This window comes from Onychomys torridus, chromosome 4, assembly GCF_903995425.1.
Source record: "Onychomys torridus chromosome 4, mOncTor1.1, whole genome shotgun sequence".
NCBI classification, from domain to species: Eukaryota; Metazoa; Chordata; class Mammalia; order Rodentia; family Cricetidae; genus Onychomys; species Onychomys torridus.
This window is the reverse complement of record NC_050446.1, coordinates 85,214,405-85,235,690: the sequence shown is the minus strand read 5'-3', so window position 1 is coordinate 85,235,690 and position 21,286 is coordinate 85,214,405. Positions and strand designations below refer to the sequence as shown.

Genomic DNA, 21,286 nt, shown 5'->3' with positions numbered 1-21,286 from the left:
TGTTATAATAATTGAAGAACATGGCTGGGTATGTGATGTAAAATACTAGGTATTTTACCCAGGTAGATTATGGCACTATTAGGTAATAAAACCATGATGGTGACCTTGCTAATTCAAGCACACCACTCTGCTTAATACAGAAGTTCCCTAACACGGAAGCAGGTGATAAGGGGAAAATTAGAGTAGGCCTCTGTCATAAATAACTTATAGAATCATCATTGGTATAAGTTGTTAATATATTATTATCAAGGTAACCAAACTTTTTATAGTCTTATTTGAAACTAAATGAAATAGTATATGAAGAAACATTCAGAACAGTATCTGGTCTCTGTGGTACAGCAGTTTTCAACCTTTGGGTGGTGACTCCTTTGGGGGTCAAATGACCCTTTCATGAGAGTGGCCTAAGACCATCCCAAAACACAGATTACAAAATAACAGTTATGAAGTAGCAACAAAAATAACTGCATGAATGGGTGTCGCTACTGTATAAGGAACTGCATTAAAGGATCTCAGCATTAGAATGGTTGACAACCACTGCTATAATGTCTTACAAGGTTTACAATTAATATTGTATTGATCATTGGTACAGTGATATCTTAATACAAGAGTAGCTTGTGTTATGTTCTTCATGTAAATGAAAAATCTGAGACTCAGAGTGGCTAGTAATAGAAATTAATAAACAGAAGAGGCAAACAAAATACAAAATGAAGAAGTATGTTTTATATTTAAATAAATATGTTTATATTTATATAATGTTATATATTTTATATTTTTATATTTAAAAAATGTTAGCCTGGAGCTGAGAACATTGCTTAGTTGCTAGAGTGCTTGCCTAGCATGCAAAATGCCAACATTCCATCCCAGCATTGCACAAACCTGGCAAGCTGGTACGTGTCTGTATTCCCAACAGTAAGGAGGAGTGTGGAGAAAGTACAGAATCAAAGGCACAGAGTAATTCTCAGTTACATAGTTCAAGGCCAGCATAGAATAATATAAGATTCCATGACAAACAATCTCATCAAACAATAAAGTCTGAAAATTGATTTGATGCTCTTCAGATTTTCACTAAAACATTCTAACTCGACTCAGGAAAATGAAGAAAGTTCAATTGCTAAATTTTAGGATTTATGTTGCCTGCAAGGTTTTTTTTTAGGTTTATTTTTTATTTTATGTGCATGAGAGTTTGCCTAAATGCATGTATGTGTACCACGTGCATGTCAGGCACCATAGATATCAAAAGAGGGTATCAAGTATGATGGAACTGGAATTATAGCTGTGAATTGCCCTGTGGATTCTGAGAATCAAACCCAGATTCACTAGAAGAGCAGCCAGTGATCTTAACCACTGAGCAATGTCTTCAGCCCCTTGCCTGCAATTTTTAAGGACTTTCCCTGAATTTTCACTGCCAATATTACTGTTTTTTTAAAATAGGGTTTAGAGAGCCTCCATACTCCTCTGATTATAATTAGATTATATCTACTGCTCTCACCTTCCACCCAATGATCTGTTGCAAGTTAAAAACATCTGCATTATATGCTGATATACTGTCTCATCAAAAGCCTTCAGAAATCACCCTGAGGTTTTGCATTCCAAAGGTTTCACTGGGATGAAACATTTTCCATCCCTGTTCTAATCACTTAAGAAAAGTCTTCTTAAAATATAAAGCAGGTAGGCATGTGGAAATATTCATAGGCACATTACTTATGAGTGTCTGGCTAAAATCCACCAGCAACAGATTGAACTACAAATCCTGGCCTATTCATATGCTGAAAATTAGCATCTTACAGTTTTATGCAACATACTGGATGATTATCATCAACATAATGCAAAGCTTAAAAATCTAGGCATATAGTGTAATCTCATATATATAAATTCAAAACAGGCACAACTCTCTGTTAAAAGACAAAAGATTGTGGATGGATACCTGTGGGAAGAGGGTACTGTTCACTTAAAGGGTTCTTATTTGCTCCTCATACTGTTTCCAGACAGGAATTACAGAAGTATTTACATTTGTGGTAATACCATTTCCTTATATTTTGGGATGGAGAGATGGCTCAGCCATTAAAGGCTAGGCTCACAACCAAAAATCCCCAACTCCTTATATTTTATTTCCTTTTTGGTAAATATCAATATAAGTGGTTTCAGTCCTAAAATTGTTAATATAATCAGGAAATTGTGTGATTAATTGTAGACTTATTATATATTAGAAATTTTATACTTTTTTCCATTGAATTCTTACACAGCAATTAGAACAAGATTTGTCACTGTAAATAATTTATAACCACAAATAATGTAGACATAAAGAGTGTTAACTATGTATTCAAGGACTCACATTGGTGAATCAAATATAGGGGTAGAATAAATCTTGGCATACTTGAGTAAATCTAATGTGTGGGATTGTTGCTCAGTAACTGGAGTGAACTGGATTTAGAGTCTTCTAAAAACATGGATATCTGCAGCTGGTAAAGTCTTTTTATGGAGTGTGGCTTAAGTACTGACATATTACATAGTTCCATCTTCCTATATACTTCATATGCTTCTAAAATACTTAGAATACCAGAGAAAATAGATAAATAGTGGAAATGCTAGCAAGTTTAAGAAACAATGACAGGAAAACATTTGCCCATGTTCAAATGCAAGCCTTTCTTCTGAACTATTTCAATTTACCTTTGCTTACATGTGTGGACACACCGCCCATGAATGTGCAGGGCCAACTGTACTCTGTAGAGCAATTACAAAGGAACATACAACTTAGTGCATTCTGTCTGTGCAGACCTTCCCACCATCATTTTAAATACAGTTTCTAAATTGAAGGGTTTAAGCCATACTAAAAATGCTGCAAACACAGGTCCTTCTAGCCTAAGTGCTTCTCAAACATGATGAGTGTACTTTTGTCTTAACATAAAAAACTCTAACAATTTTATGTATGGTTTCTTGTATGATCCTCATGAATAAAACATAAGTGCATTTTCCCTAGACCTGTAGCTTATCAATATTCCATTCAGTGAGAGCCTTATGTAGTTTAGCTTGGTGTAGCTACATGTATATTTCAGAGGTAGTTTTCTCCAGTGAAATCTGTTTAGATCACAGCACACACAGTTGTCTTTCTTTCCATCAGCCGCCTGTGTCCTGCTTTAGGCCTTGTACTCGGTTACTCTTTTTATCATTATTATGCCAATTGGTTTTTATTCTATTTAGTCATTTTCCTTATTTTCTTTTCCTAAGAATATGGTCACCAGAGGCAGGGTAAGGGCCTTAGCTGTTCTAATTTTCTTTTAGTTTTACAAGAGGAACTTAGCCTGGAGCTTTTACTCCCTTCCTGTAATGAGAATCCTTATATCTCCTGCCAACAAAGTGAGCTTTATTGTGCCAGCTTCACCTCACCTGTGACATTGAACTACCCAGGGCATCTCTCATTCCTTTGCCTCACTTTGGAGTGTAACCTGAAAACCTTGGGTATCAATACCCCAAATAAGCCAAAGCACTGTTACTACCTATAACTTATCTCCTGGGAAAAGGTTTAAAATAAAGGAAGAGAGGAACAGATATTATGCCTGAATACAAGGTAAAGTTAATTGAGTATTGCAAAGACTGGTTTAGGCCTCTAAGTCTGACATTTGTATCAGGAGATAATTTTGCTTCTCCTCCCTGGCTTCTAGGGTAACCACATAACATGTCTTTGATACCTCTAATCTTAAAGGGATAGAAGAAGCCCAAAATCTAAGCTATTAGGTATTCAGAACTCTAGCTTTGACAGTTTGCAGAAGCAAGGACAATGTGACTCAGTTTAGCTTGGACCCATCCGAATTAAACAGTGTACACTGTGAACAGTAAGAGCTAATGATGAGGACGGTATGAAACCTACAGAGGACAGTCGATCAAATTTCTATTTTCCCTCTTTCATTTTTCTTTGAACCTCTCCCCATATATAGGTTTCAAGCATTTAAATGATGTGGTGTATCAATGCAATATATTAAGCTGAAATTAATTATGCTGGCTTATAAGTGGCATGCTTGAGTTTGCCTAAGTTCATCTACCAGCCAGATGTCCTGTGGAGTGAGAAGAAAGTGACCAACTGCAAAATGAAATGTTCAGAGAGAGAAAACAAACCAGGATTACTAAGTAGCTTATTCCTCCCTGGTCTTTTTGCCTCTTCTTGCACTTGGGTGAGAGTAATACTGGGGGTATAACATGTAAAAGAATTTAGGAAATGTATCAGAAACAGATGTGTGATCATCATAAACTTTAAAAACTAAGGATAGAATTGTCATATGTGGAGCAGAAAGGGAACATGATTCAGAGCCAATCTGTATACCTTAAGTCGAGATTCCAAATGTCTAGAAAGTGAATTTTTTACTGCTCTTTGTATTTAACAACACTTAAAATGTGATTTCAAAGAGTAAATTTCAATTTTTAAGTAATTCTTCTACAGGGAGAATGAACACTGTTGTATTCCCTTTCTTGGGTCTTAGCACTAAAAGGTGGCTTTCTATGGGTAAATCTCCATGGAGAGGTTGGAAATACCAGGAGAAGAGACAAACATATTCATGGAGACAAACCCTCCTGCTTTGCTTCATTTTGATTGCTCATAATTGTATAATGCCATTAAACTGCCAAACCTTCCCTTTGTAACTGAGTCATACTATTTCTACCAACTCTTAAAAATAAGGAGGTACCCTGGCTGTGTCTAGCTGTAAACTCATTCCAGCAAAAGTATGGTATTCATTCTTAACTCAATCAGAAGAAGAATTTTCAATAATAGTATTAGTTCAAGTCTTTGGAAGTTATCATATAATGTTGAGTCCCTGTGGTGAATACCTGAGGGTTACAGACCATCCATCCCACTTTTCCCAGTTGCTTTTGATTGTTTCTTGTCACAGGCCTTAACTTCCCTATGTGGAAGGGTTTATTTATTTTGTTTAGTTTTGTCATAAAAAGTTCAGTCATCCATGTAGCTAATATTCCAGGTGGGACTTAAGTAGTTGGTGTTATTCAAAGTAGCCTTTGCAATTTTGGCTAGTGTTAAGTATGTTCTTTAGAGCCAGGTTAACAAAAACAAGAAATTATGTTCTAAGACATAACTACATAAAGATTTGAAAACATGAGAAGTCAGAATTCTACTTTTACCTGAGAATATTCATTATAATTACTGTTTCACTTTTATTTGAAAAATAAGAATCAATGAGTGATTTTTTTCTTGAAAGAAATTCTCCAAGATTTCTACTATCATTCTATTAAAAGACTTAGATATACATAAATCTTGGAAAAAATAAAGAGGATAGCATCTTGCCTGTTAACTTGGGAGTCCAGTCATGAATTTCACGACTGTGAAAAAATAGATTGACGACTACAAAGCTTAGAAAGAATGTGTCTCCAAAAGAAATATTCTGGATCCAAACTCCCAAGCATGAGGGGTTAGACTTCTCTCACATTCCACTGTCTTTAGAAACAGCTTCTATGGATCAAAGAGAAAGTAGGTCAACAGGAAATCTTAAAAAAAAAAAAAAAAAAAAACTTCAAAGTACCACAAGCTGAAAATGCCTTTCACAAACCCTATCAAAACCCTCATTCCACAGGAGGTTTCCTATGAGTGACTTAGCCTTCTAAAATTTCTAGGAATGCCAGACATGTATACTTAACATGCTAGATTAAAATAATGAAATGTATAGTTTTCAATTTTTTAGTTAAGAACACCATTGAAAAAGATGTATGGAAGCTGCTAATTCACTGCATATAATGATATCCCCCCACAAAAAAAAAAAAAAAAAACCCAGTATTATTCTTAAAAATAAGACTTTAAGCCTAAATGCCTATTTGAAGGCTATTCAAATTATGTTCTTGCCTCCAGTCCACCTTAAACATTTTGATAGCTTTGCCGAGGCTTGACTTGATGAAGCCCTGTGTTTGAGATACACATTTAAAACAGTATTTTCACTGAACTCTTGTTCTAGTTTGGTCAGTTACCAACTCGGGCCGTACTTCCTAAAACTAACTCATTTAACAGTGCAAATGTTCACTGAGAAGGTAATTAACTAAGGAGACAATGGCCTGTTTATACCAGAGTCTCTGTAGCTACTTGCTTGCTTGTTCTGTCAAAGGTGAGGTCACGGTGATTCTCCTTGATAAAGGAAGGAGAGGGAAAGAGAAAGAGAAGGGGAGAGAAAGACAGAGGGAGGGAGAAAATGAATCCCAACAGGCACACACTTACCTTCAGAAGTAACAGGTGTTTACAGATGGGAAAGAAAATATCAAGTTGTTCTAGCTGGAATGAGTCCTCACCGCTTGAAAGAGAAGGTGGGTTAAGTGTGACAATGTGGCATTGAGCAGGACACAGGCAGATGCAAGAGACACAAAATTAGGTGGGGCTGACTGGCTGACTGGCTGGCTGGCTGGCAGTATCTTGCTTGTGTAATAGAGCAGCCAAGAACCTGACTGACCTGCCTCTCAGCTGTAAGCAATAGGATATCACCTCACTCAGGTCTGAAAAAAGGCCCAACCCTCTAGTTTTCATAGGTTGCTTTGTCAGATTTTGAGATAGGCTCGTTCTCTGCAATGCTAGCAAAAGGGGGATTGTTTATTTCTTGAGGGGGAGTGGATTGGTAGCATCCTCTGGTGTATTAAGAACTTTTGAAACATGCTGGCTACCTCTTTGCAGGTACAAAAACCTGAGTGAGTCATGCTCCACACCTACTTCTGTATGCTAGGCCCAAATTAATTCCTCCTTATAAACAAGTCCTTCAGTCCTTCTCTGCAGTGGCCCTCTGTTACCTTAAACCTGAATGTGAAAAATTCATAGGGGTCAGGTGTGAGGGACTTACCTGAGACACACTGAAACTGGTATTACAGAAAGTCACACTTAACTTACACAAAGTCAAAGAATGGTTATTGGGGTCCTTGAGACTGCTATGGAGGGTTACTTTAGAAATAAACCCCAGTACTAAATTGGAGTTCTTGCTGATTTTCCAGGCATCAGAGAGTCACTGGGGCCTGTGTGAGAATGACCTGGGAGCCTCCTTGATCAAGTAGCTTCCACCCTTTGTTTTTTTTTTTTTTTGCTTTTACTCTCATGTTAGGATCTAGAAGATTTCTAAAATGCCTGGGTCAAACTGAATTAAATAATTGAATTAATAATGAATTGTTTTGCTTCCTTTTGGCCCCTTCCATGTCTTATCAAAGGGAGAAATTTAAATGTAGGATATCCTTAACTTCAGTATTTGGGGACTAGTATAAATCTGTCCTGCTTAATATACCTGAGGTTTACAATTCATTTCTGTTGTACAGTTAGATTTCTATCTGCTGAAGGGGTAAATGAAACTTCAGCTAAAATGCATGAGCTGAAGGTTGGAGTTGAATGTACAGAATCCGCTCACTTAATTGGTTTCAGGAAAGAATGAGGTAATTCTATAGTTTTAAATTTTCTGCACCCCAAAGGCTGGCCCAGAGTTAGATTAGAAATTAAACTCTTAAAAGTTTTCATTCAAAGGCTATTTAAGCTGTGTCTACATTGGCATGAAGAAAAACAAGTTAAACTCACTCAAACAACTGGTTGCTGAGTGATGGCTAAAAAGAGTTCAATTGGTTATCTTCAGATTATCAAGTTGCTAGGTAAAGAATTTACTGAAGATGGGAATATTCTCTGTCTGAACTTAGGGAACTGAGTATAGACTAACAACATTGGGTATATGCTATCCCTAGATATTCTCCTAGGTGTGTGTAGGAATATCATTACCTCTTCCTGACTTCACCATAGTAATTATATAGCTGATGACAGGCAGGAACATTGCAAAGCACTTGTGCTCCAACTCTCTCCTTTTGTTGCCCTGAGGTCAAAGCTATCCTGATCTTTTTCCTGAAGATGTTAGCTGAGAGCTTAGTACGTTTACCATCATTGCCTTCCTACAGCCATAACCATCTGATTAGAATGCATGTTTAGGACAAGTCCTATTTAAACACCCATCATGAGCGCATCTAGAAATACACCAAAAACTGAAAAACATATATTAATTGAATGCCTCGGTTGTTATTCAGTTTATTTGGTAGTAACCAGAAAATTTTTATTCACGTGAAGCTACATGTGGATAGCTTAGATTGATAAATAGACAGATGGATAGATGATAGATAGATGGATGGATGGATAGATGATAGATAGATGATAGATAGATAGATAGATAGATAGATGATAAATAGATACATGATAGATATCTCCAAAAAATTCTCACAAGATACAAGCATCTAGGTAAGGCTAGTTCCTCCTGAGAATCTCAACCAAAGAGCAATTACTGACAATTTCAATAGTCAAATCAGATGAGATGATACGTTTTGCAGTGTTTATATACATTTTGTACTTGCCCAATGTAAATTCAAACTATTTTGTTGTTCATTAGTTAAGACTTACAATCCACACTGGGAAGAAATACTTCTTCCTGATCTTAAAGTCAAATTTAATACGAACACATATTCCTATAGATTAAGAATCTGAAAGCAAATCCCTGTAGCTCATAATCTCACTTAAGGCTGTTCTAGAATCATACACTCTTTTAGATACACATACATATTCAATAACACATCCTTGCATGCATACATACATAAGTATGCTAAGGAAAGTTGTGAAGTTGATAAGCCACTAGAATTAACTTTATGTGATAGATTCTCTATTCATCTTTGGCATTTATTTCAACCAATAGTTCAAAAAAGTGATACTACTGTAACAAAATCTGTCCCATTACTTTGTGAACAGATCCTCTCAGTATGTTAGTCACAAAAAAGTAAAGTATAGTTGATAGTGACACAAACCCACTGCATTCTAATATAAGCAATAGGGCAGCATGGGTAACTAAGCCAACTAAAGAACAAAGTACTGATCCTGATGAGATGTAGTTGTAATAAAATTTGTATTATATAGTTAATGCTGGATGTATTATATAGTTATTTTGAATATTAAATTTGAGAGTGTATTTTATTTTATTAATTGTATGATACATTCTATCAGGTTGTCTAAAGTAAGATATAAATGACCAGAAGAAAAAGAAATTCTGCATTTTTAATGTCGCTTTAAAGAAACAGGACAACATAATTAATAAATATTTTCCAAAGTAAATACATAATAATTTTCTAAGACAATGGTAGAATGGAGACAGATTTAAAGACAAAATAAACTATTAAATTTGCAAAGAAAATAAGAGCTTACTAAAATTTCATTTTCCAGGGGTACAATGAGTAAAGAATCATTATGAAAAATGATACCCAACATTGCTTCAAGGTATTCAGCTATTCAAAAACAGTTTATTGGTTATTTTTCTATATAGTATAAGGCCTGACACATTGCCCACTGTGTCTGATTATCTACCCTTCAATTTCTGTAAACAAAAGGTAGAAAATGATTGTGGGCTACTGTTTGATAAGCACTTAACAATCAATTTCTTTCTTAGTGTTCCCTCTATTAACAAGGCCATGCTCTGACTATGTTAATGGAATAGCAATCCATTATACAGCCCCACTGCCTGCTCATTCAGTATAAGACATCTTATGCTCACTCTGGCAGAGTTCTCAGTTCTCACACTCAACAAGGCAGCTGTGTGCGTGGTGAGGCAAGTTTAGCCACTGAGTCATAGTTCCTTTATCAAGTCCTGATTTTGCAGCTTACTCATTTCATAACTGTGTATAGTCATATTTCTAAAGTTGCCCTCTCATTTGTAAAACAGAGAAAGTAACTCCTACTCCCTAGTTGCCTATGGGGAGTCAATGACTTCAAAGTAGGGAAAGAAGAGATCAACTAGGCCCACTTAATGACAAGCATGATCATTTTTATTTTTGAGATGTCAGAACTTGAAGCTTAGCATAGCCAGGGATAGAACTTAAAATGAAACCAACCAAGGGTTCAAACACTTGTACTGAATTATTCTGAATTTGTGTATATCTCTTGGCATAGGAATTAGTTAATAATACTCATTGAACAAAATATGAGTGAACTATTGATACTTAATTGATTCCATTTTCCTATAGGGAGACTTTCTCTGATCACACTTTTTATAAAACTGTAACCCTCCCTTTTTTAACATATCTTATCACCTCCCTTATATCTTTCCCATAGCATTTGTTGACCTACATAATACTTTATATCGTGTGTGTGTGTGTGTGTGTGTGTGTGTGTGTGTGTGAATGTGTTTTATTATGTTGCTATAATAGCAGATCAACTCAAGTAAGCAGGTATTTGGTCTGTTTCCATCAGTTTTTGTCCACAGAACTGGATTAGGTTTATAATGTAAGGACTGGCTTAGAAAAAATGCTCAACAAAGTATCAATTAATAAATAATTGAGTGAATGGATATTCAAGTAAACAACACATTTAACCTCAGTGATAATTAAAATCAAGTGAATGAATAAAACATCTTTAAATTCACTGTATTCTACCTAGAATACATTTCCTATTGTTGACTCATTCAGATCTGAAACTGAATGCTTCACTTTTCATTTAAGGTTATGCTTTGCCTGGATCCAGTGGCACATACACGTAAGCCCAGCACTTGAAGGTTGAGGCAGGAAAAACAGGAGTTCATGGTCATCCTCAGCTACTTACAAGTTCAAGGCCAGACTGGACTACATGAGACCATTCTCAAACAAAGGAAGCTATTCCTTGGACATATTTGTGTTTGTACATACAGTCCTGTGTTGTTTCCTCTAGCAGTTAATTAGGGGAGGGTGATCAGTCACAGACACTGACCTTAGTAAGGAATGTATCAGTCTTCTGTTCTGAGAATGCAGAAGATATGGGCACAACTGTATCTAAAAGGACAGATATGATTTGTAGTTGGAGATTTTCTGTGTCCACCCAGCTCCTGCAGCTGCTCAGACCCAAGTAAACACACAGAGACTTATGTTACTTATAAACTGTATGGTCGTGGCAGGCTTCTTGCTCTCTAGTTTTTATATCTCAAATTAACCCATTTCTTTAAATCTACATCTTGCCACATGGCTCATGGCTTACCAGTATCCTTACATCTTGCTTCTCATGGCAGCAGCGGCTGGCAGCATCTCCTGACTCAGCCTTCCTCCTCCCAGAATTCTCCTCTCTGCTTATCCTGCCTGTACTATACTGCCTGCCTGGCTTCTGGCCAATCAAGTGTTTTGTTTATCAATCAATCAGAGCAACACATTCACCGCATATAGAAAGACATCTCCAGCAATGATTGGGAGAATACTTTCTTCTTATTGCTTCATATTTAATATTAAGATGAACAACAAAGTTCTTACCAGTGACAGAAATATAGGTGATACATATTAAATGGGAAAAGAGAAAGTATTATAACATGGCAGCTAGTGATGACCATGCACAGTTAATGACCATTAACTTAAGCAAGTCACTCAGTATAAAGCTGTGTTTTCCTGATCATGTCAATTTGCATGAGTACAGATAGATGTAGAAAAAGAAGTAAGAGGACGAAGAGGAGAAAGAAAAACAAGTGGAAGGAATAAGGAGAGAGAGGAAGAAGAGAGAGAGAGAGAAATTATGACAAAGGGGAAGAAAGGATGGTAGACTTGTGATAGGATCAATAGTTAAAAGTCTGGATCAAGAAATTGTTGAGGACTGGAGAGATGGCTTAGTGGGTGATTTATGTTCTTCTAAAGGACCTGAGATCACTTCCCAGCCTCTGTGTCAAACCTCTCACATCTTTCTGGCAATCTTTTGGCCTCCATAGACATTTGAAAGCACATGGCATGCAATATAGACAGACAAACAAATAAATAATAAGTAAATAAAAATAGAATATATCTAAAAAACAGATAGTTGGAGTTTATAAATAATAAATTGGACTGGTGGATACAGTGACTTAAGATCATGGTGTGCTTAACATTATCAAAAGCATGTCCTGAGAGGGCATTATGAATCAAAGCAGCTTGGGTAATCCAGATCAAAGAACACAGAAGTCAGGGTACTGGAACAATTGCCTCTGTGTACTGTAATTTATGAGTTATTTTGGGAGACTGGTTGGCCAGATTTATTCTAAGCCATGAGTTAAAAATCATCTAGAGAAGTAGAATGAGTGTCTCCAGGGAGTAGAAGAAATCAACACTAAGAGGCAGAAGGAAGTATGAATCAATAATGAATATTCAAACGTGTGACTATTGGAAGGAGATAAAATGGTCCTGGGTCACAATGAGGAGCAAAAAAATTCAGCAGCTCATCTTCATTTATTATTGATGTTAGAGACAGCCATCAGCTAAGAGCATTTCATGGAAAGTGGGGATTCAGGGGAGTGCCAAGTGACAGTTAGAGCAAGAATGTAAGGAAGCAGAAAATACTTAGCTACAGTGACAGAGGGGGCAGCAAGCATGATGTAGGAGGTGAGAAGATGGCTTTTTAGAAGAGCAATCCTCTTTCACTGGAGGAAGGAACACTAGGGAGTTGGGCGGTGATTTGGAAATCTGGAGCTCCTTGAAGTAATTAACAGGTGCAGGGTTAAGTTGAACAATGATATTTACTCTAATGTGCCAGTTGTGATTGGTGATAAGAAGACAGTGAGAGTAGAGCATTATGATTATATGGAAAGGTCTAAGCATTCTCTGGACACCAGCTGACTTAAGAATTCCAAAGTGAAACACTTCCTTAGTATTTAAGGGTCTCTAGAATCTGGAAGAGTAGCTTTTTATGTTGTAAAATTACATTGCTCTCTGCGGTAAATGCATAATGTTCTTTTGTGCACAGGCACCATGGATAATTCACAATTATCCAAGCTTTCTTCCTTTAAACCCTAATTTTATTGTAGAGTCTAGTGTCTTTTGGTAACCCTTGCCAAATTGATCAAACATTCACTCTATATGGATCTATTGTATTAGCTGAAGTTACAGTCAGGCATAAATTTAATAAAGCAGGGAAGATGACAGATGAATACTGCTGGGACTTGCTGTAGCACTCTTAGGAACAGACCCTTGTGATTTATTCAAACTTCTTAAATCCCTAAGGCAAGATAATCAGAAACTCATGAAGAAAAAAGTCACTTATTTCTACTTGGAAAAAAAGTGTCATAGATAAATCACCTCTGCTACAACATCACACAGAATTTTTATTGAGAGTTCTCACCACTGAGCTATAACTTAGGATAGCAAAGGTTTCAGGAAGCCACACAGCCAATGTGCACCCTAAAGAGGGAAATTGGTAGGCTTCATGACTCAATTATTCAGGACCCAGAAAGGTTTTTGAAATCAAGTTCACAGGCACCACATAACAATGCCAAGTGGTCCTTTCATCAATTGAAAGACTGTAAGAACCTAAAACTTTTGTAAAGTACATTGAAAAAACACATGGTTTTTAATTAAACTCCTTTCTTAGAGGTTCTTAGCTACAAATAAAGGATATTTCTGTGCTCAATCAGGAAAGAATCCTGAAAGAGTGACACATAGAGATATCATGAACCACTTCCTTTAAAACTGGAGTTCAAATTAGTAACAGGTTCTCAGGCATCAGAGCAACTTGAGTCAAGTTCATTCTGAACAAACTTGCTATACTTTCTGAGCTTTAATGTGCTTACCTGTAAAGTAACTTCTTACAAATAAGACAGTGGCAAAGGCTTCATGAGTAAATATGCACAGCATGTAATAGAGTAGCAGGTCCACTTAATACAGGGAATTTTTGTATGTGTTTTGGTAGAGAAACAAGGACTCCTTATGTAGCCCAGGCTGGTCTTGAACTAATGACTTTCCTGTCTCATCCTCAGTACTGGAAAATAGTTATGGGCCATCATTACCCCCATGTGTTTTTAATGCATTTTAGTTATTTGTAAGAAAGGGAATAAAATCTTTGAAGACCTATTTAAAGAATAGAAAACAAGACATACAAGCACAAAATTAGGCACAAAAGTAAGGAGAAAGGAAACACTGCATGGAAATCTGCATCTAAATAATTCCCCAGCAATCAGGGGACTGAAACAAGATGGATCATTTAGGTCTGTTACCCAAAACAAACAGGGTAATAAGTGAGATGCTATCTCAATTTTCTTAAGTGAAAAGAATAAGGAAACCACACGTGGCAAAGGCTCCAGGAGAATATACAGCAAAGCAGAGTATAGAGATCTCATTTTATCAGTTCACGCCTTGATACTTCTCTGGGATGCTTTTGATCTTGATTTTTCTGACCATATATTTTTTTTTAAATATTGCTCTTTACGGAACAGTCAGTAACATAACTCAACAACACTAGATAGAATTATACTTTTCCTTTCCTCCAGATTGCCTAAGTCAATATCATTTTGTTTATTGATAGTGAAAAAATATATTTAGCTTTATAATGCTGAATGTACATGCAATTTTTTAAGATTGTTATAAATTCCATCATTTGAAGCTCACTACATTTCAAAACTAATTTCTCTTTTTGTCCATGCTGAGCTTCATGGAGGATATGCAGATCACCACACAAGCCCTGGCACGGCTCCTGAGAGACTCAACATAGGAATGCCAACAACATTCCTTAGGTTCCCTTGCTGCATGAGCACAGTTTGAAATAATTGGGCAAATGTGAAAGTGCCTGAATAGCACATATGTGTTCCTTCCTAAGCACAAACTAAGCATATCCTATTGTCGGCTGTCAGAAACACTCAGGGCCACTCTTCCATCCCCTATTTGAAGAAAGTCAAGATATTAGCTATGTTACCCACAGCAAACTATGAGCAAATCAATTATTGCTTGAAAAATTGCATGTTCTTAGTTTTATATCAAGAAGCGGAAAATGTGAAATATAGGTATGGATTGGAAACCAAAGTCTTCGCCTACAAATTCTCCTATGTGTAACAACTAGCAGTTTAAAAACGGTAATTAGAATTTAGTATACCCTTTAAGTCCATTACACAGAAAAAGACCACTGACAAGCTACCTATAACTTTATTTTCCAGAAACCATTATGAAGTCTATTTATTAGTCTCATTTTAAGTTCCAAAATGGAAATTCACTATTTTTTAAAATTTACCCAAGATCATACATTCAGAAAGGAATACAGACATCATTTAAGCCCAGAAGATTCCTAATTTAACCCATGCTTTTTGCCCAGTGCACTACCATTCATAGGTATTCTAAAGAGACACTTTGATTAAGGTATATTTTATGGTGTTTGTTATGAAAAAGATGTTAGTAAATTTTTTTTGTGGCATTTCCTATGTTTCTCACTATGTTCTATGTTACTGCATCCAGACCCAGACAAAAGCTTAAAGGTAGAAAAAGTAAATACTTAATAATGTTTAGGTTGCTGACATCTGTCAATCAGGAAAAATGAAGAATCTGATTTTTGAGCAGTTTTCTGGGAGGCACAGCTATTCCAGATATTAGCAATAGATGGAGATGGAAAGCTTAAATCATGTCTCTTTTTTCTTTCTAAATTAACAGCTGCTGTGATCACTCCTTTGAGCATCATTAAGATACAAGTCTTAAATACACTGCTTAAGCAATATACGTGAGTGGCTATGTCGATAGTTGCTGTCTATTAATGTGACAGCGATGACTATGTGTGCTTCTCTACACGTGTAATTCATTTGGCACAAAACCCTGTATAACTAGATTTCAACAAAAGACTTGATCAGGTTATTTTTGCTTGGTATTACATTAGGAATGAAAAATGTCAAAATTAACCAGAAACTATATCCAATAGATGAAAGGTAAAGTGAGAAAGGAACATAAGGAAATGCAGCCTCATACTTAACCATATTTTACTTATTTAGTAAGAATGCACTGTAGGGGCTGAGATGGCTCAGCAGTTAGCAGCTCTTGCTGCTCTATGGGGAAACCTCAGTTCCCAGCAGCCACATGCAGTAACTTACAACTGCCTATAACTCCAGTTTCAGGGTATCAAACATTCTCTTTGGTCCTGTATGTATCTGCTCATGTGCATATATATGTGCTCTCTTTCTCTCTCTCTCTCTCTCTCTCTCTCTCTCTCTCTCTCTCTCTCTCTTAAAATATGATATCTATTACAAAGAATCAAAGGTAAAAAGCTGCCATGTTTATATTTGTATAGGTACATTTAATATTTTAGTAACTGAAATGTGAATACCCATCTCAATTTGAATTAGTAGTACTACAATATCTATTTCATATAGAAATTCCCGAATCAAATTAAGTCACAGAAGATTTCTTAGTTTTATTTTTAAATTTTTATTACATTTAGTTAATTAATTTAGTGTGAGTGTGTGTGTGTGTGTGTGTGTGTGTGTGTGTGTGTGTGTATGCTTTTGCACCCATGCCAAGGAATGTATGTGGAGATCAGAGGATAACTTGCTGAAACTGCTTCTCTACTTCTGCCGTGGAAGAGAGTGAGAATCAAGCTCAAATCCTTGGGTGTCTTTGCCAGTCAAGAGTATAGTGACAGTTCTTCCTCCAGTCCCTTCTACCATCTCTCCTTTATCTCCCCTCCTCCGCCATTCCTGCTCTCTCGTCTCACCTCATATCTGCTCAAATCAAATCATGGGCTTCAGTGACCCTCATCCTTCAGCCTCCTGCTTTTTATTTCTTTGTGGATTTTCCTAAGAGGTAGAAAAAATAGCAGTTAATGATTTCAGAAACTTGTAGATAGTTCCAGAACTTAGCAAGACTGACTACTTTAGTATCTTCTCTCTTACTTAATATTAGAGAATAAGAGAGGATGGGAGTGGGTCGGGGAGACACTAAATGTGAAGTTAGAGAGAGAGTTTGAACTAAAACTAGCAAGTCTAGACTAGTCCCAGGTATGTTTCTCTGGAGTAGGCAGGGCTGAGATCAGCCTTCAGATCTTCCCTTCACACACATTCTTCTTTCACAGGCTTTCCAGACCAGAAGCCATCTTTAGGCCATTATTGCATTCCAATAAGATGTTAGCTTGAAAACAGACAGGAATGTACCCTCATGGAAGCGTACCATATTCATGGCCCTTTTTTCTAAGTGTAGAACCTGCTCTACAAGGTCTCTAATTCTATCCTGTGTGTAATGGTGTCGCAATACTGCACAGGGAAAACATATTACCGAAAATAAATCCTAAGAATAAAGGTAGGTCTTCAGTTGCATTTGGGTGAGATCCAAACTGGCAGTCTGTTGCTCTAAATCAGCCTGCTTCAGATGGGCTTTCCACAGAGAAGGCTCCAAGGCTTTATCTCTTTTGATGAACACAATACCTGGAATTTCATTTTGTCCTCCAGGTACAGACATATTTACCATCATTTGGAATTGGACTTCATCTTTTTTCTCTGCCATTTCAAAACACCTTTCCCCTTAGAAATGTAGTAAAGTAGTTGTAGATTTTTCTTTCCAAAATAAAATAGAACTTGATACTTGACACCATGAAACAGACAAGGAAAGAGGGAGTCTCTGGTCAGTGACTGAGTCTTCCCTCTATCCCAGTGAAATTCCATGTAGCATAATGTGAAAGCCTGGAATAATGCAAATAGCACAAGACAAGGTGTGACAGCCAAAATCCTGGAAGCTCAAGTCATTTTAACAACCTTTATAGACCATTTAGCATCGAAAACAGGTAAGAAGGTCAGGGCCTGGAGAGATAGCTTAGCGGTAAGGATGTGTGCTGCACATAGGTTAGATCTGACTCAGACCTGAGCAGATATGTAAAAAGCTGGACCTGGTCACACATGTACCCATAACCTTCCCTTTGCGCTCTGTGGTGGAGGGGGGTTGGGAGAGGTACAGAGACAGGAAGATCACTGGGGTCTTCTGGCTGCCAGCCTAGGTCCAAATTCAGAGAGACATTTTCTCAAAGAAATAAGGCATAAGGCAGAGAGTGACCCAATATCCTCTGCTGGCCTCTGCATGAATATGTACAGGTATGCACAACCACATACATGTGTACACACACACACACACACACACACACACACACACACACACACACACACATATACACACAGGAATGGATTAAGAAATGGAAAAGAATCCAATGAGTTCTTTTACAGGTTTGTTGGCCTTACAGAGAGGGTCAGGAAGGTCTCAATCACGATAGACCTTCTATTTTGTGACTTCTGTATAAACAAATAACTTGACACCAACCACATCAGCCCCTAACCTCCTTTACATGACCCTGTGATTCTGTTCCCTAGCTACTCACTCTAAATGAGGAACCATGAGCAGTCTGTGCCTGGTCCCTTACTAATGGTGAACATAAATCTGTGTTCCTCTGTAGAGAAAGAATGTGACCATAGCATGCTCCTCTATACATGTCTGTACTCTGCAGAACATGCATGCACTCTATGATCTACTTCTACCAGACAATTACTATTAATAATACATGTTCTTTGAGTATTACATATTCATAATAGTACTATGTCTCATACATCTATGCACACACATGCTTATATGCAATTCTACTTCTGAACTGTCCCATGTCTGTCCCTGCATGGACATTTTTTTCCTCTCTTAAAAATTAACAATGGCTTCACTTCATACACTTTTTATCTTAAGGCATTTTTATTTTTAATGAGTAAGTTTTAGTGAACTCTTTCTCTTCTTCACTGCCTCTCTTCTGTTGTCGTGTTCATTTGGGGCCACTGTCTTGTCTTTGTACTCCGGGCTCCCTCCTGTGAGTTCCATGTGATTTGATTTCTTCTCATTTTTCTGTTTCCTCACACCTCCAGGACACTTATTTCACAATGGTGTCACGATTATTACTTGCTCTCAGCTCTCCATTCTCACCTATCAGCATCTTAATTCTCAATTCTACCCAGTAACATGGAGGGATGATTCCCAGGGTAGAAAGGTAGTAATGTGAGAAGTAAGCTAACTTCCACAGTTCACTTCCACTTTAAAAATCCCAAATTTCTAATCTAGTCAATAATCGTTACTGCTGTGTAGAACACATCATGTATAATAGATGACATGCAGACTTTTGTTAATAATTGTGAGATTGAGCATTAGAGATTTTGTTAAGAGCTGTATGCATTACATGATCCTTAAATGCTTCTTATATAGGTACAAACTGAGACAAAATGTTAGTCATTATTCACGTCAGTTTGGCCAACAGCTTTGGAGCTGAGGTTCTACTATGTCAAGAAGTGTGACGTTGATTTCAGTTTCATTTCTTTATCAGTATAACTGTTTTACCTAGAAGATGGTGTGCAACTTTCACTGCATATTAGAAAACTTTAGGAGCTTTGAAAAAATAAATAATGCATAGCCAGGTGTGGTGGCACACACCTTTAATCCCAGCACCTGGGAGGCAGAAGCAAACTAATTTCTGAATTTCTAATTTCAAGGCCAGCCTGATCTACACAGTGAGTCCTGACCAGTCTAGTCTACATAGTGAGTTCCAAGGCAGCTAGAGGTATATAGTGAGACCCTGTCTCAAACAATACAATTAAACTTACGTGGTTGTTCCCAGAGGTATTATTAAAGCAAATGGCCTGAGGCACAGTTGGAGCATTAAATTTTTTCAGACTATAAGATGCTAAGCACAATAAATCTGCCCAGTTCCAATTTCTATATCTCTCAATGTCCCACAGTCCTATCTTCTAAACCCTGTCTGGGCCTTTGTCATTAACACTCCTGTGTTCTTTCATCCCTTGCTTCCTTCAGAGACTGGATAATCATGCAGGACCACAAAGTAAACTGTGCATGCCAAGCTTCCCTCCATTGATTACCAGGAAATAACTAAAATGTCTTTGCTGCTTTCTGATAAGGTTTAGGCCTCCTGAAGCCCTCTCTGCTGACTCAGCAAACCGAATCAGACCAAATTAGAAAGCCCAGGTTTAATGGGCAAAGTGCTCCCAGGCAATTCCCCACCCTGTAGAAAGAAGACAGGGATGCCAGACTGGAAGAACCACCTATCTTTTTTTCTGAGATGTTGCTTATATACCCTGTGGTTGTGGTCTTGAGCCTCTCTTGGGGAGGAGCTATGTTTGACAGGCTTCAAAGGGGTGGGTTTGGGGAGGAGGTGTATTTGGTGGGCTTTGAAGGGGTAGGTTTAGGGAAGGATATGGGGAGGGGAGTTGAGGTGGATCTTCCACCAGACTCCTTCCAAACATTCCAGACTCTTTGGGTATAGGGATGCCAGGGTGCCAGGGGTTGAGGTGGAGCTCCCACCCAAACACTTTCATTATTTGTCAAATGGGTCTTTGGAGTGCTGGATCCATGGCACCCCATGCCTTGTACTCAAGGCTCAACTAGATGCCAGTTCAACCTCCTTCTGCATCCTATTCCTTCTAGTGAGAATGGAATTCTCTCTGGAAGTGGTGATGCATATCAATAATCCCAAGTCCGGACAAAAGATCATGAGTTCTAGGCTAACCTGGGCTACATAAGGAAAGACTGGCAGAGAGATGTGTTGGAACCAGGGGGAAAGAATCCTATTATCTCTGAGAAAAGAAAAGCATTAACTGTGTTTCCATCTTCCACACCCATCATTTGAAATTGGCTTTTTACTCTGGGATGATGTTAGGCAATATGTAAACCAGTAAGTCAAATCTTCACTTTTTTTAAAGAGCAAGCCGTTATTTTTACCTATTTATTTTTAGTGAAAATAGATTCTTCTCTCATGAATGCCTCCTCTCTTCCTCAGATTCCCCTCCCCCCATTTCCCTTTAGAAAAATACAAACCTCTAAGCGACAGCAACCAAACATGACAAAATAGAAGACACAATAAGACAAGGCAAAAGCCTTCACACCAAGATTGGACAAGGCAATTCAATAGAATGAAAAGAAGCTGGTCTCTCTCCAAATAATTCATTTTTTAATTAAGAATATTATTTAGGTCTTTGTGAATTTTGTGCTATGTGGTTTAGTATGATTTAACCTTTTCCCAAACTCCTCCCAGACCCACACCCTTTTGTACCCACTCAGGTTTATTTATTTATTTTTTTAATCCCATCAAATCCAATTTTTGTAGCCCTTACAGACTGATGTGGGGCCTTCCACTGGAGAGTGCTCAACGTATCAGGTACACTCTTAACAGAAACTGACTTCCATTCTCCTAGAAATTCTCAATGGTCAATCATCTCTTAGTTAAGGGTGGGTGCCCATCATTTCCCTCTGGGCTTGGGTCCTGAAATGCTGACTAGTGCCAGCAAAGGAATGAAGAAAGGGTATTCACAGAGACACACATACAAAGAAGCTGATATTAGGTGGGGTTCTCCAATCACTACCACCCAGCCCAGAACCTCGTGACTGTTTGGTACAGTACATAGGGAAGTGTTAGCTGAGGTCTCTGTATGTTAGTAATCTCAGGCTATAAACATCCAGGAGGAGGAAGCTGTAATTTGCTAGTCTTTGCACACACTGATCAGTCCCTCATAAACACTGATCAGTCCCTCATAAAACTTCATACTCATACTCC

The 21,286-nt window shown here is 37.5% G+C and overlaps 1 protein-coding gene across 2 annotated transcripts in view; it reads left to right on the top strand.

Annotated features, from left to right (window-relative positions):
- Ano3 (anoctamin 3) overlaps window positions 1-21,286 on the top strand; it is a 247,920-nt gene that overhangs the window by 187,513 nt on the left and 39,121 nt on the right. The window lies entirely within an intron of this gene.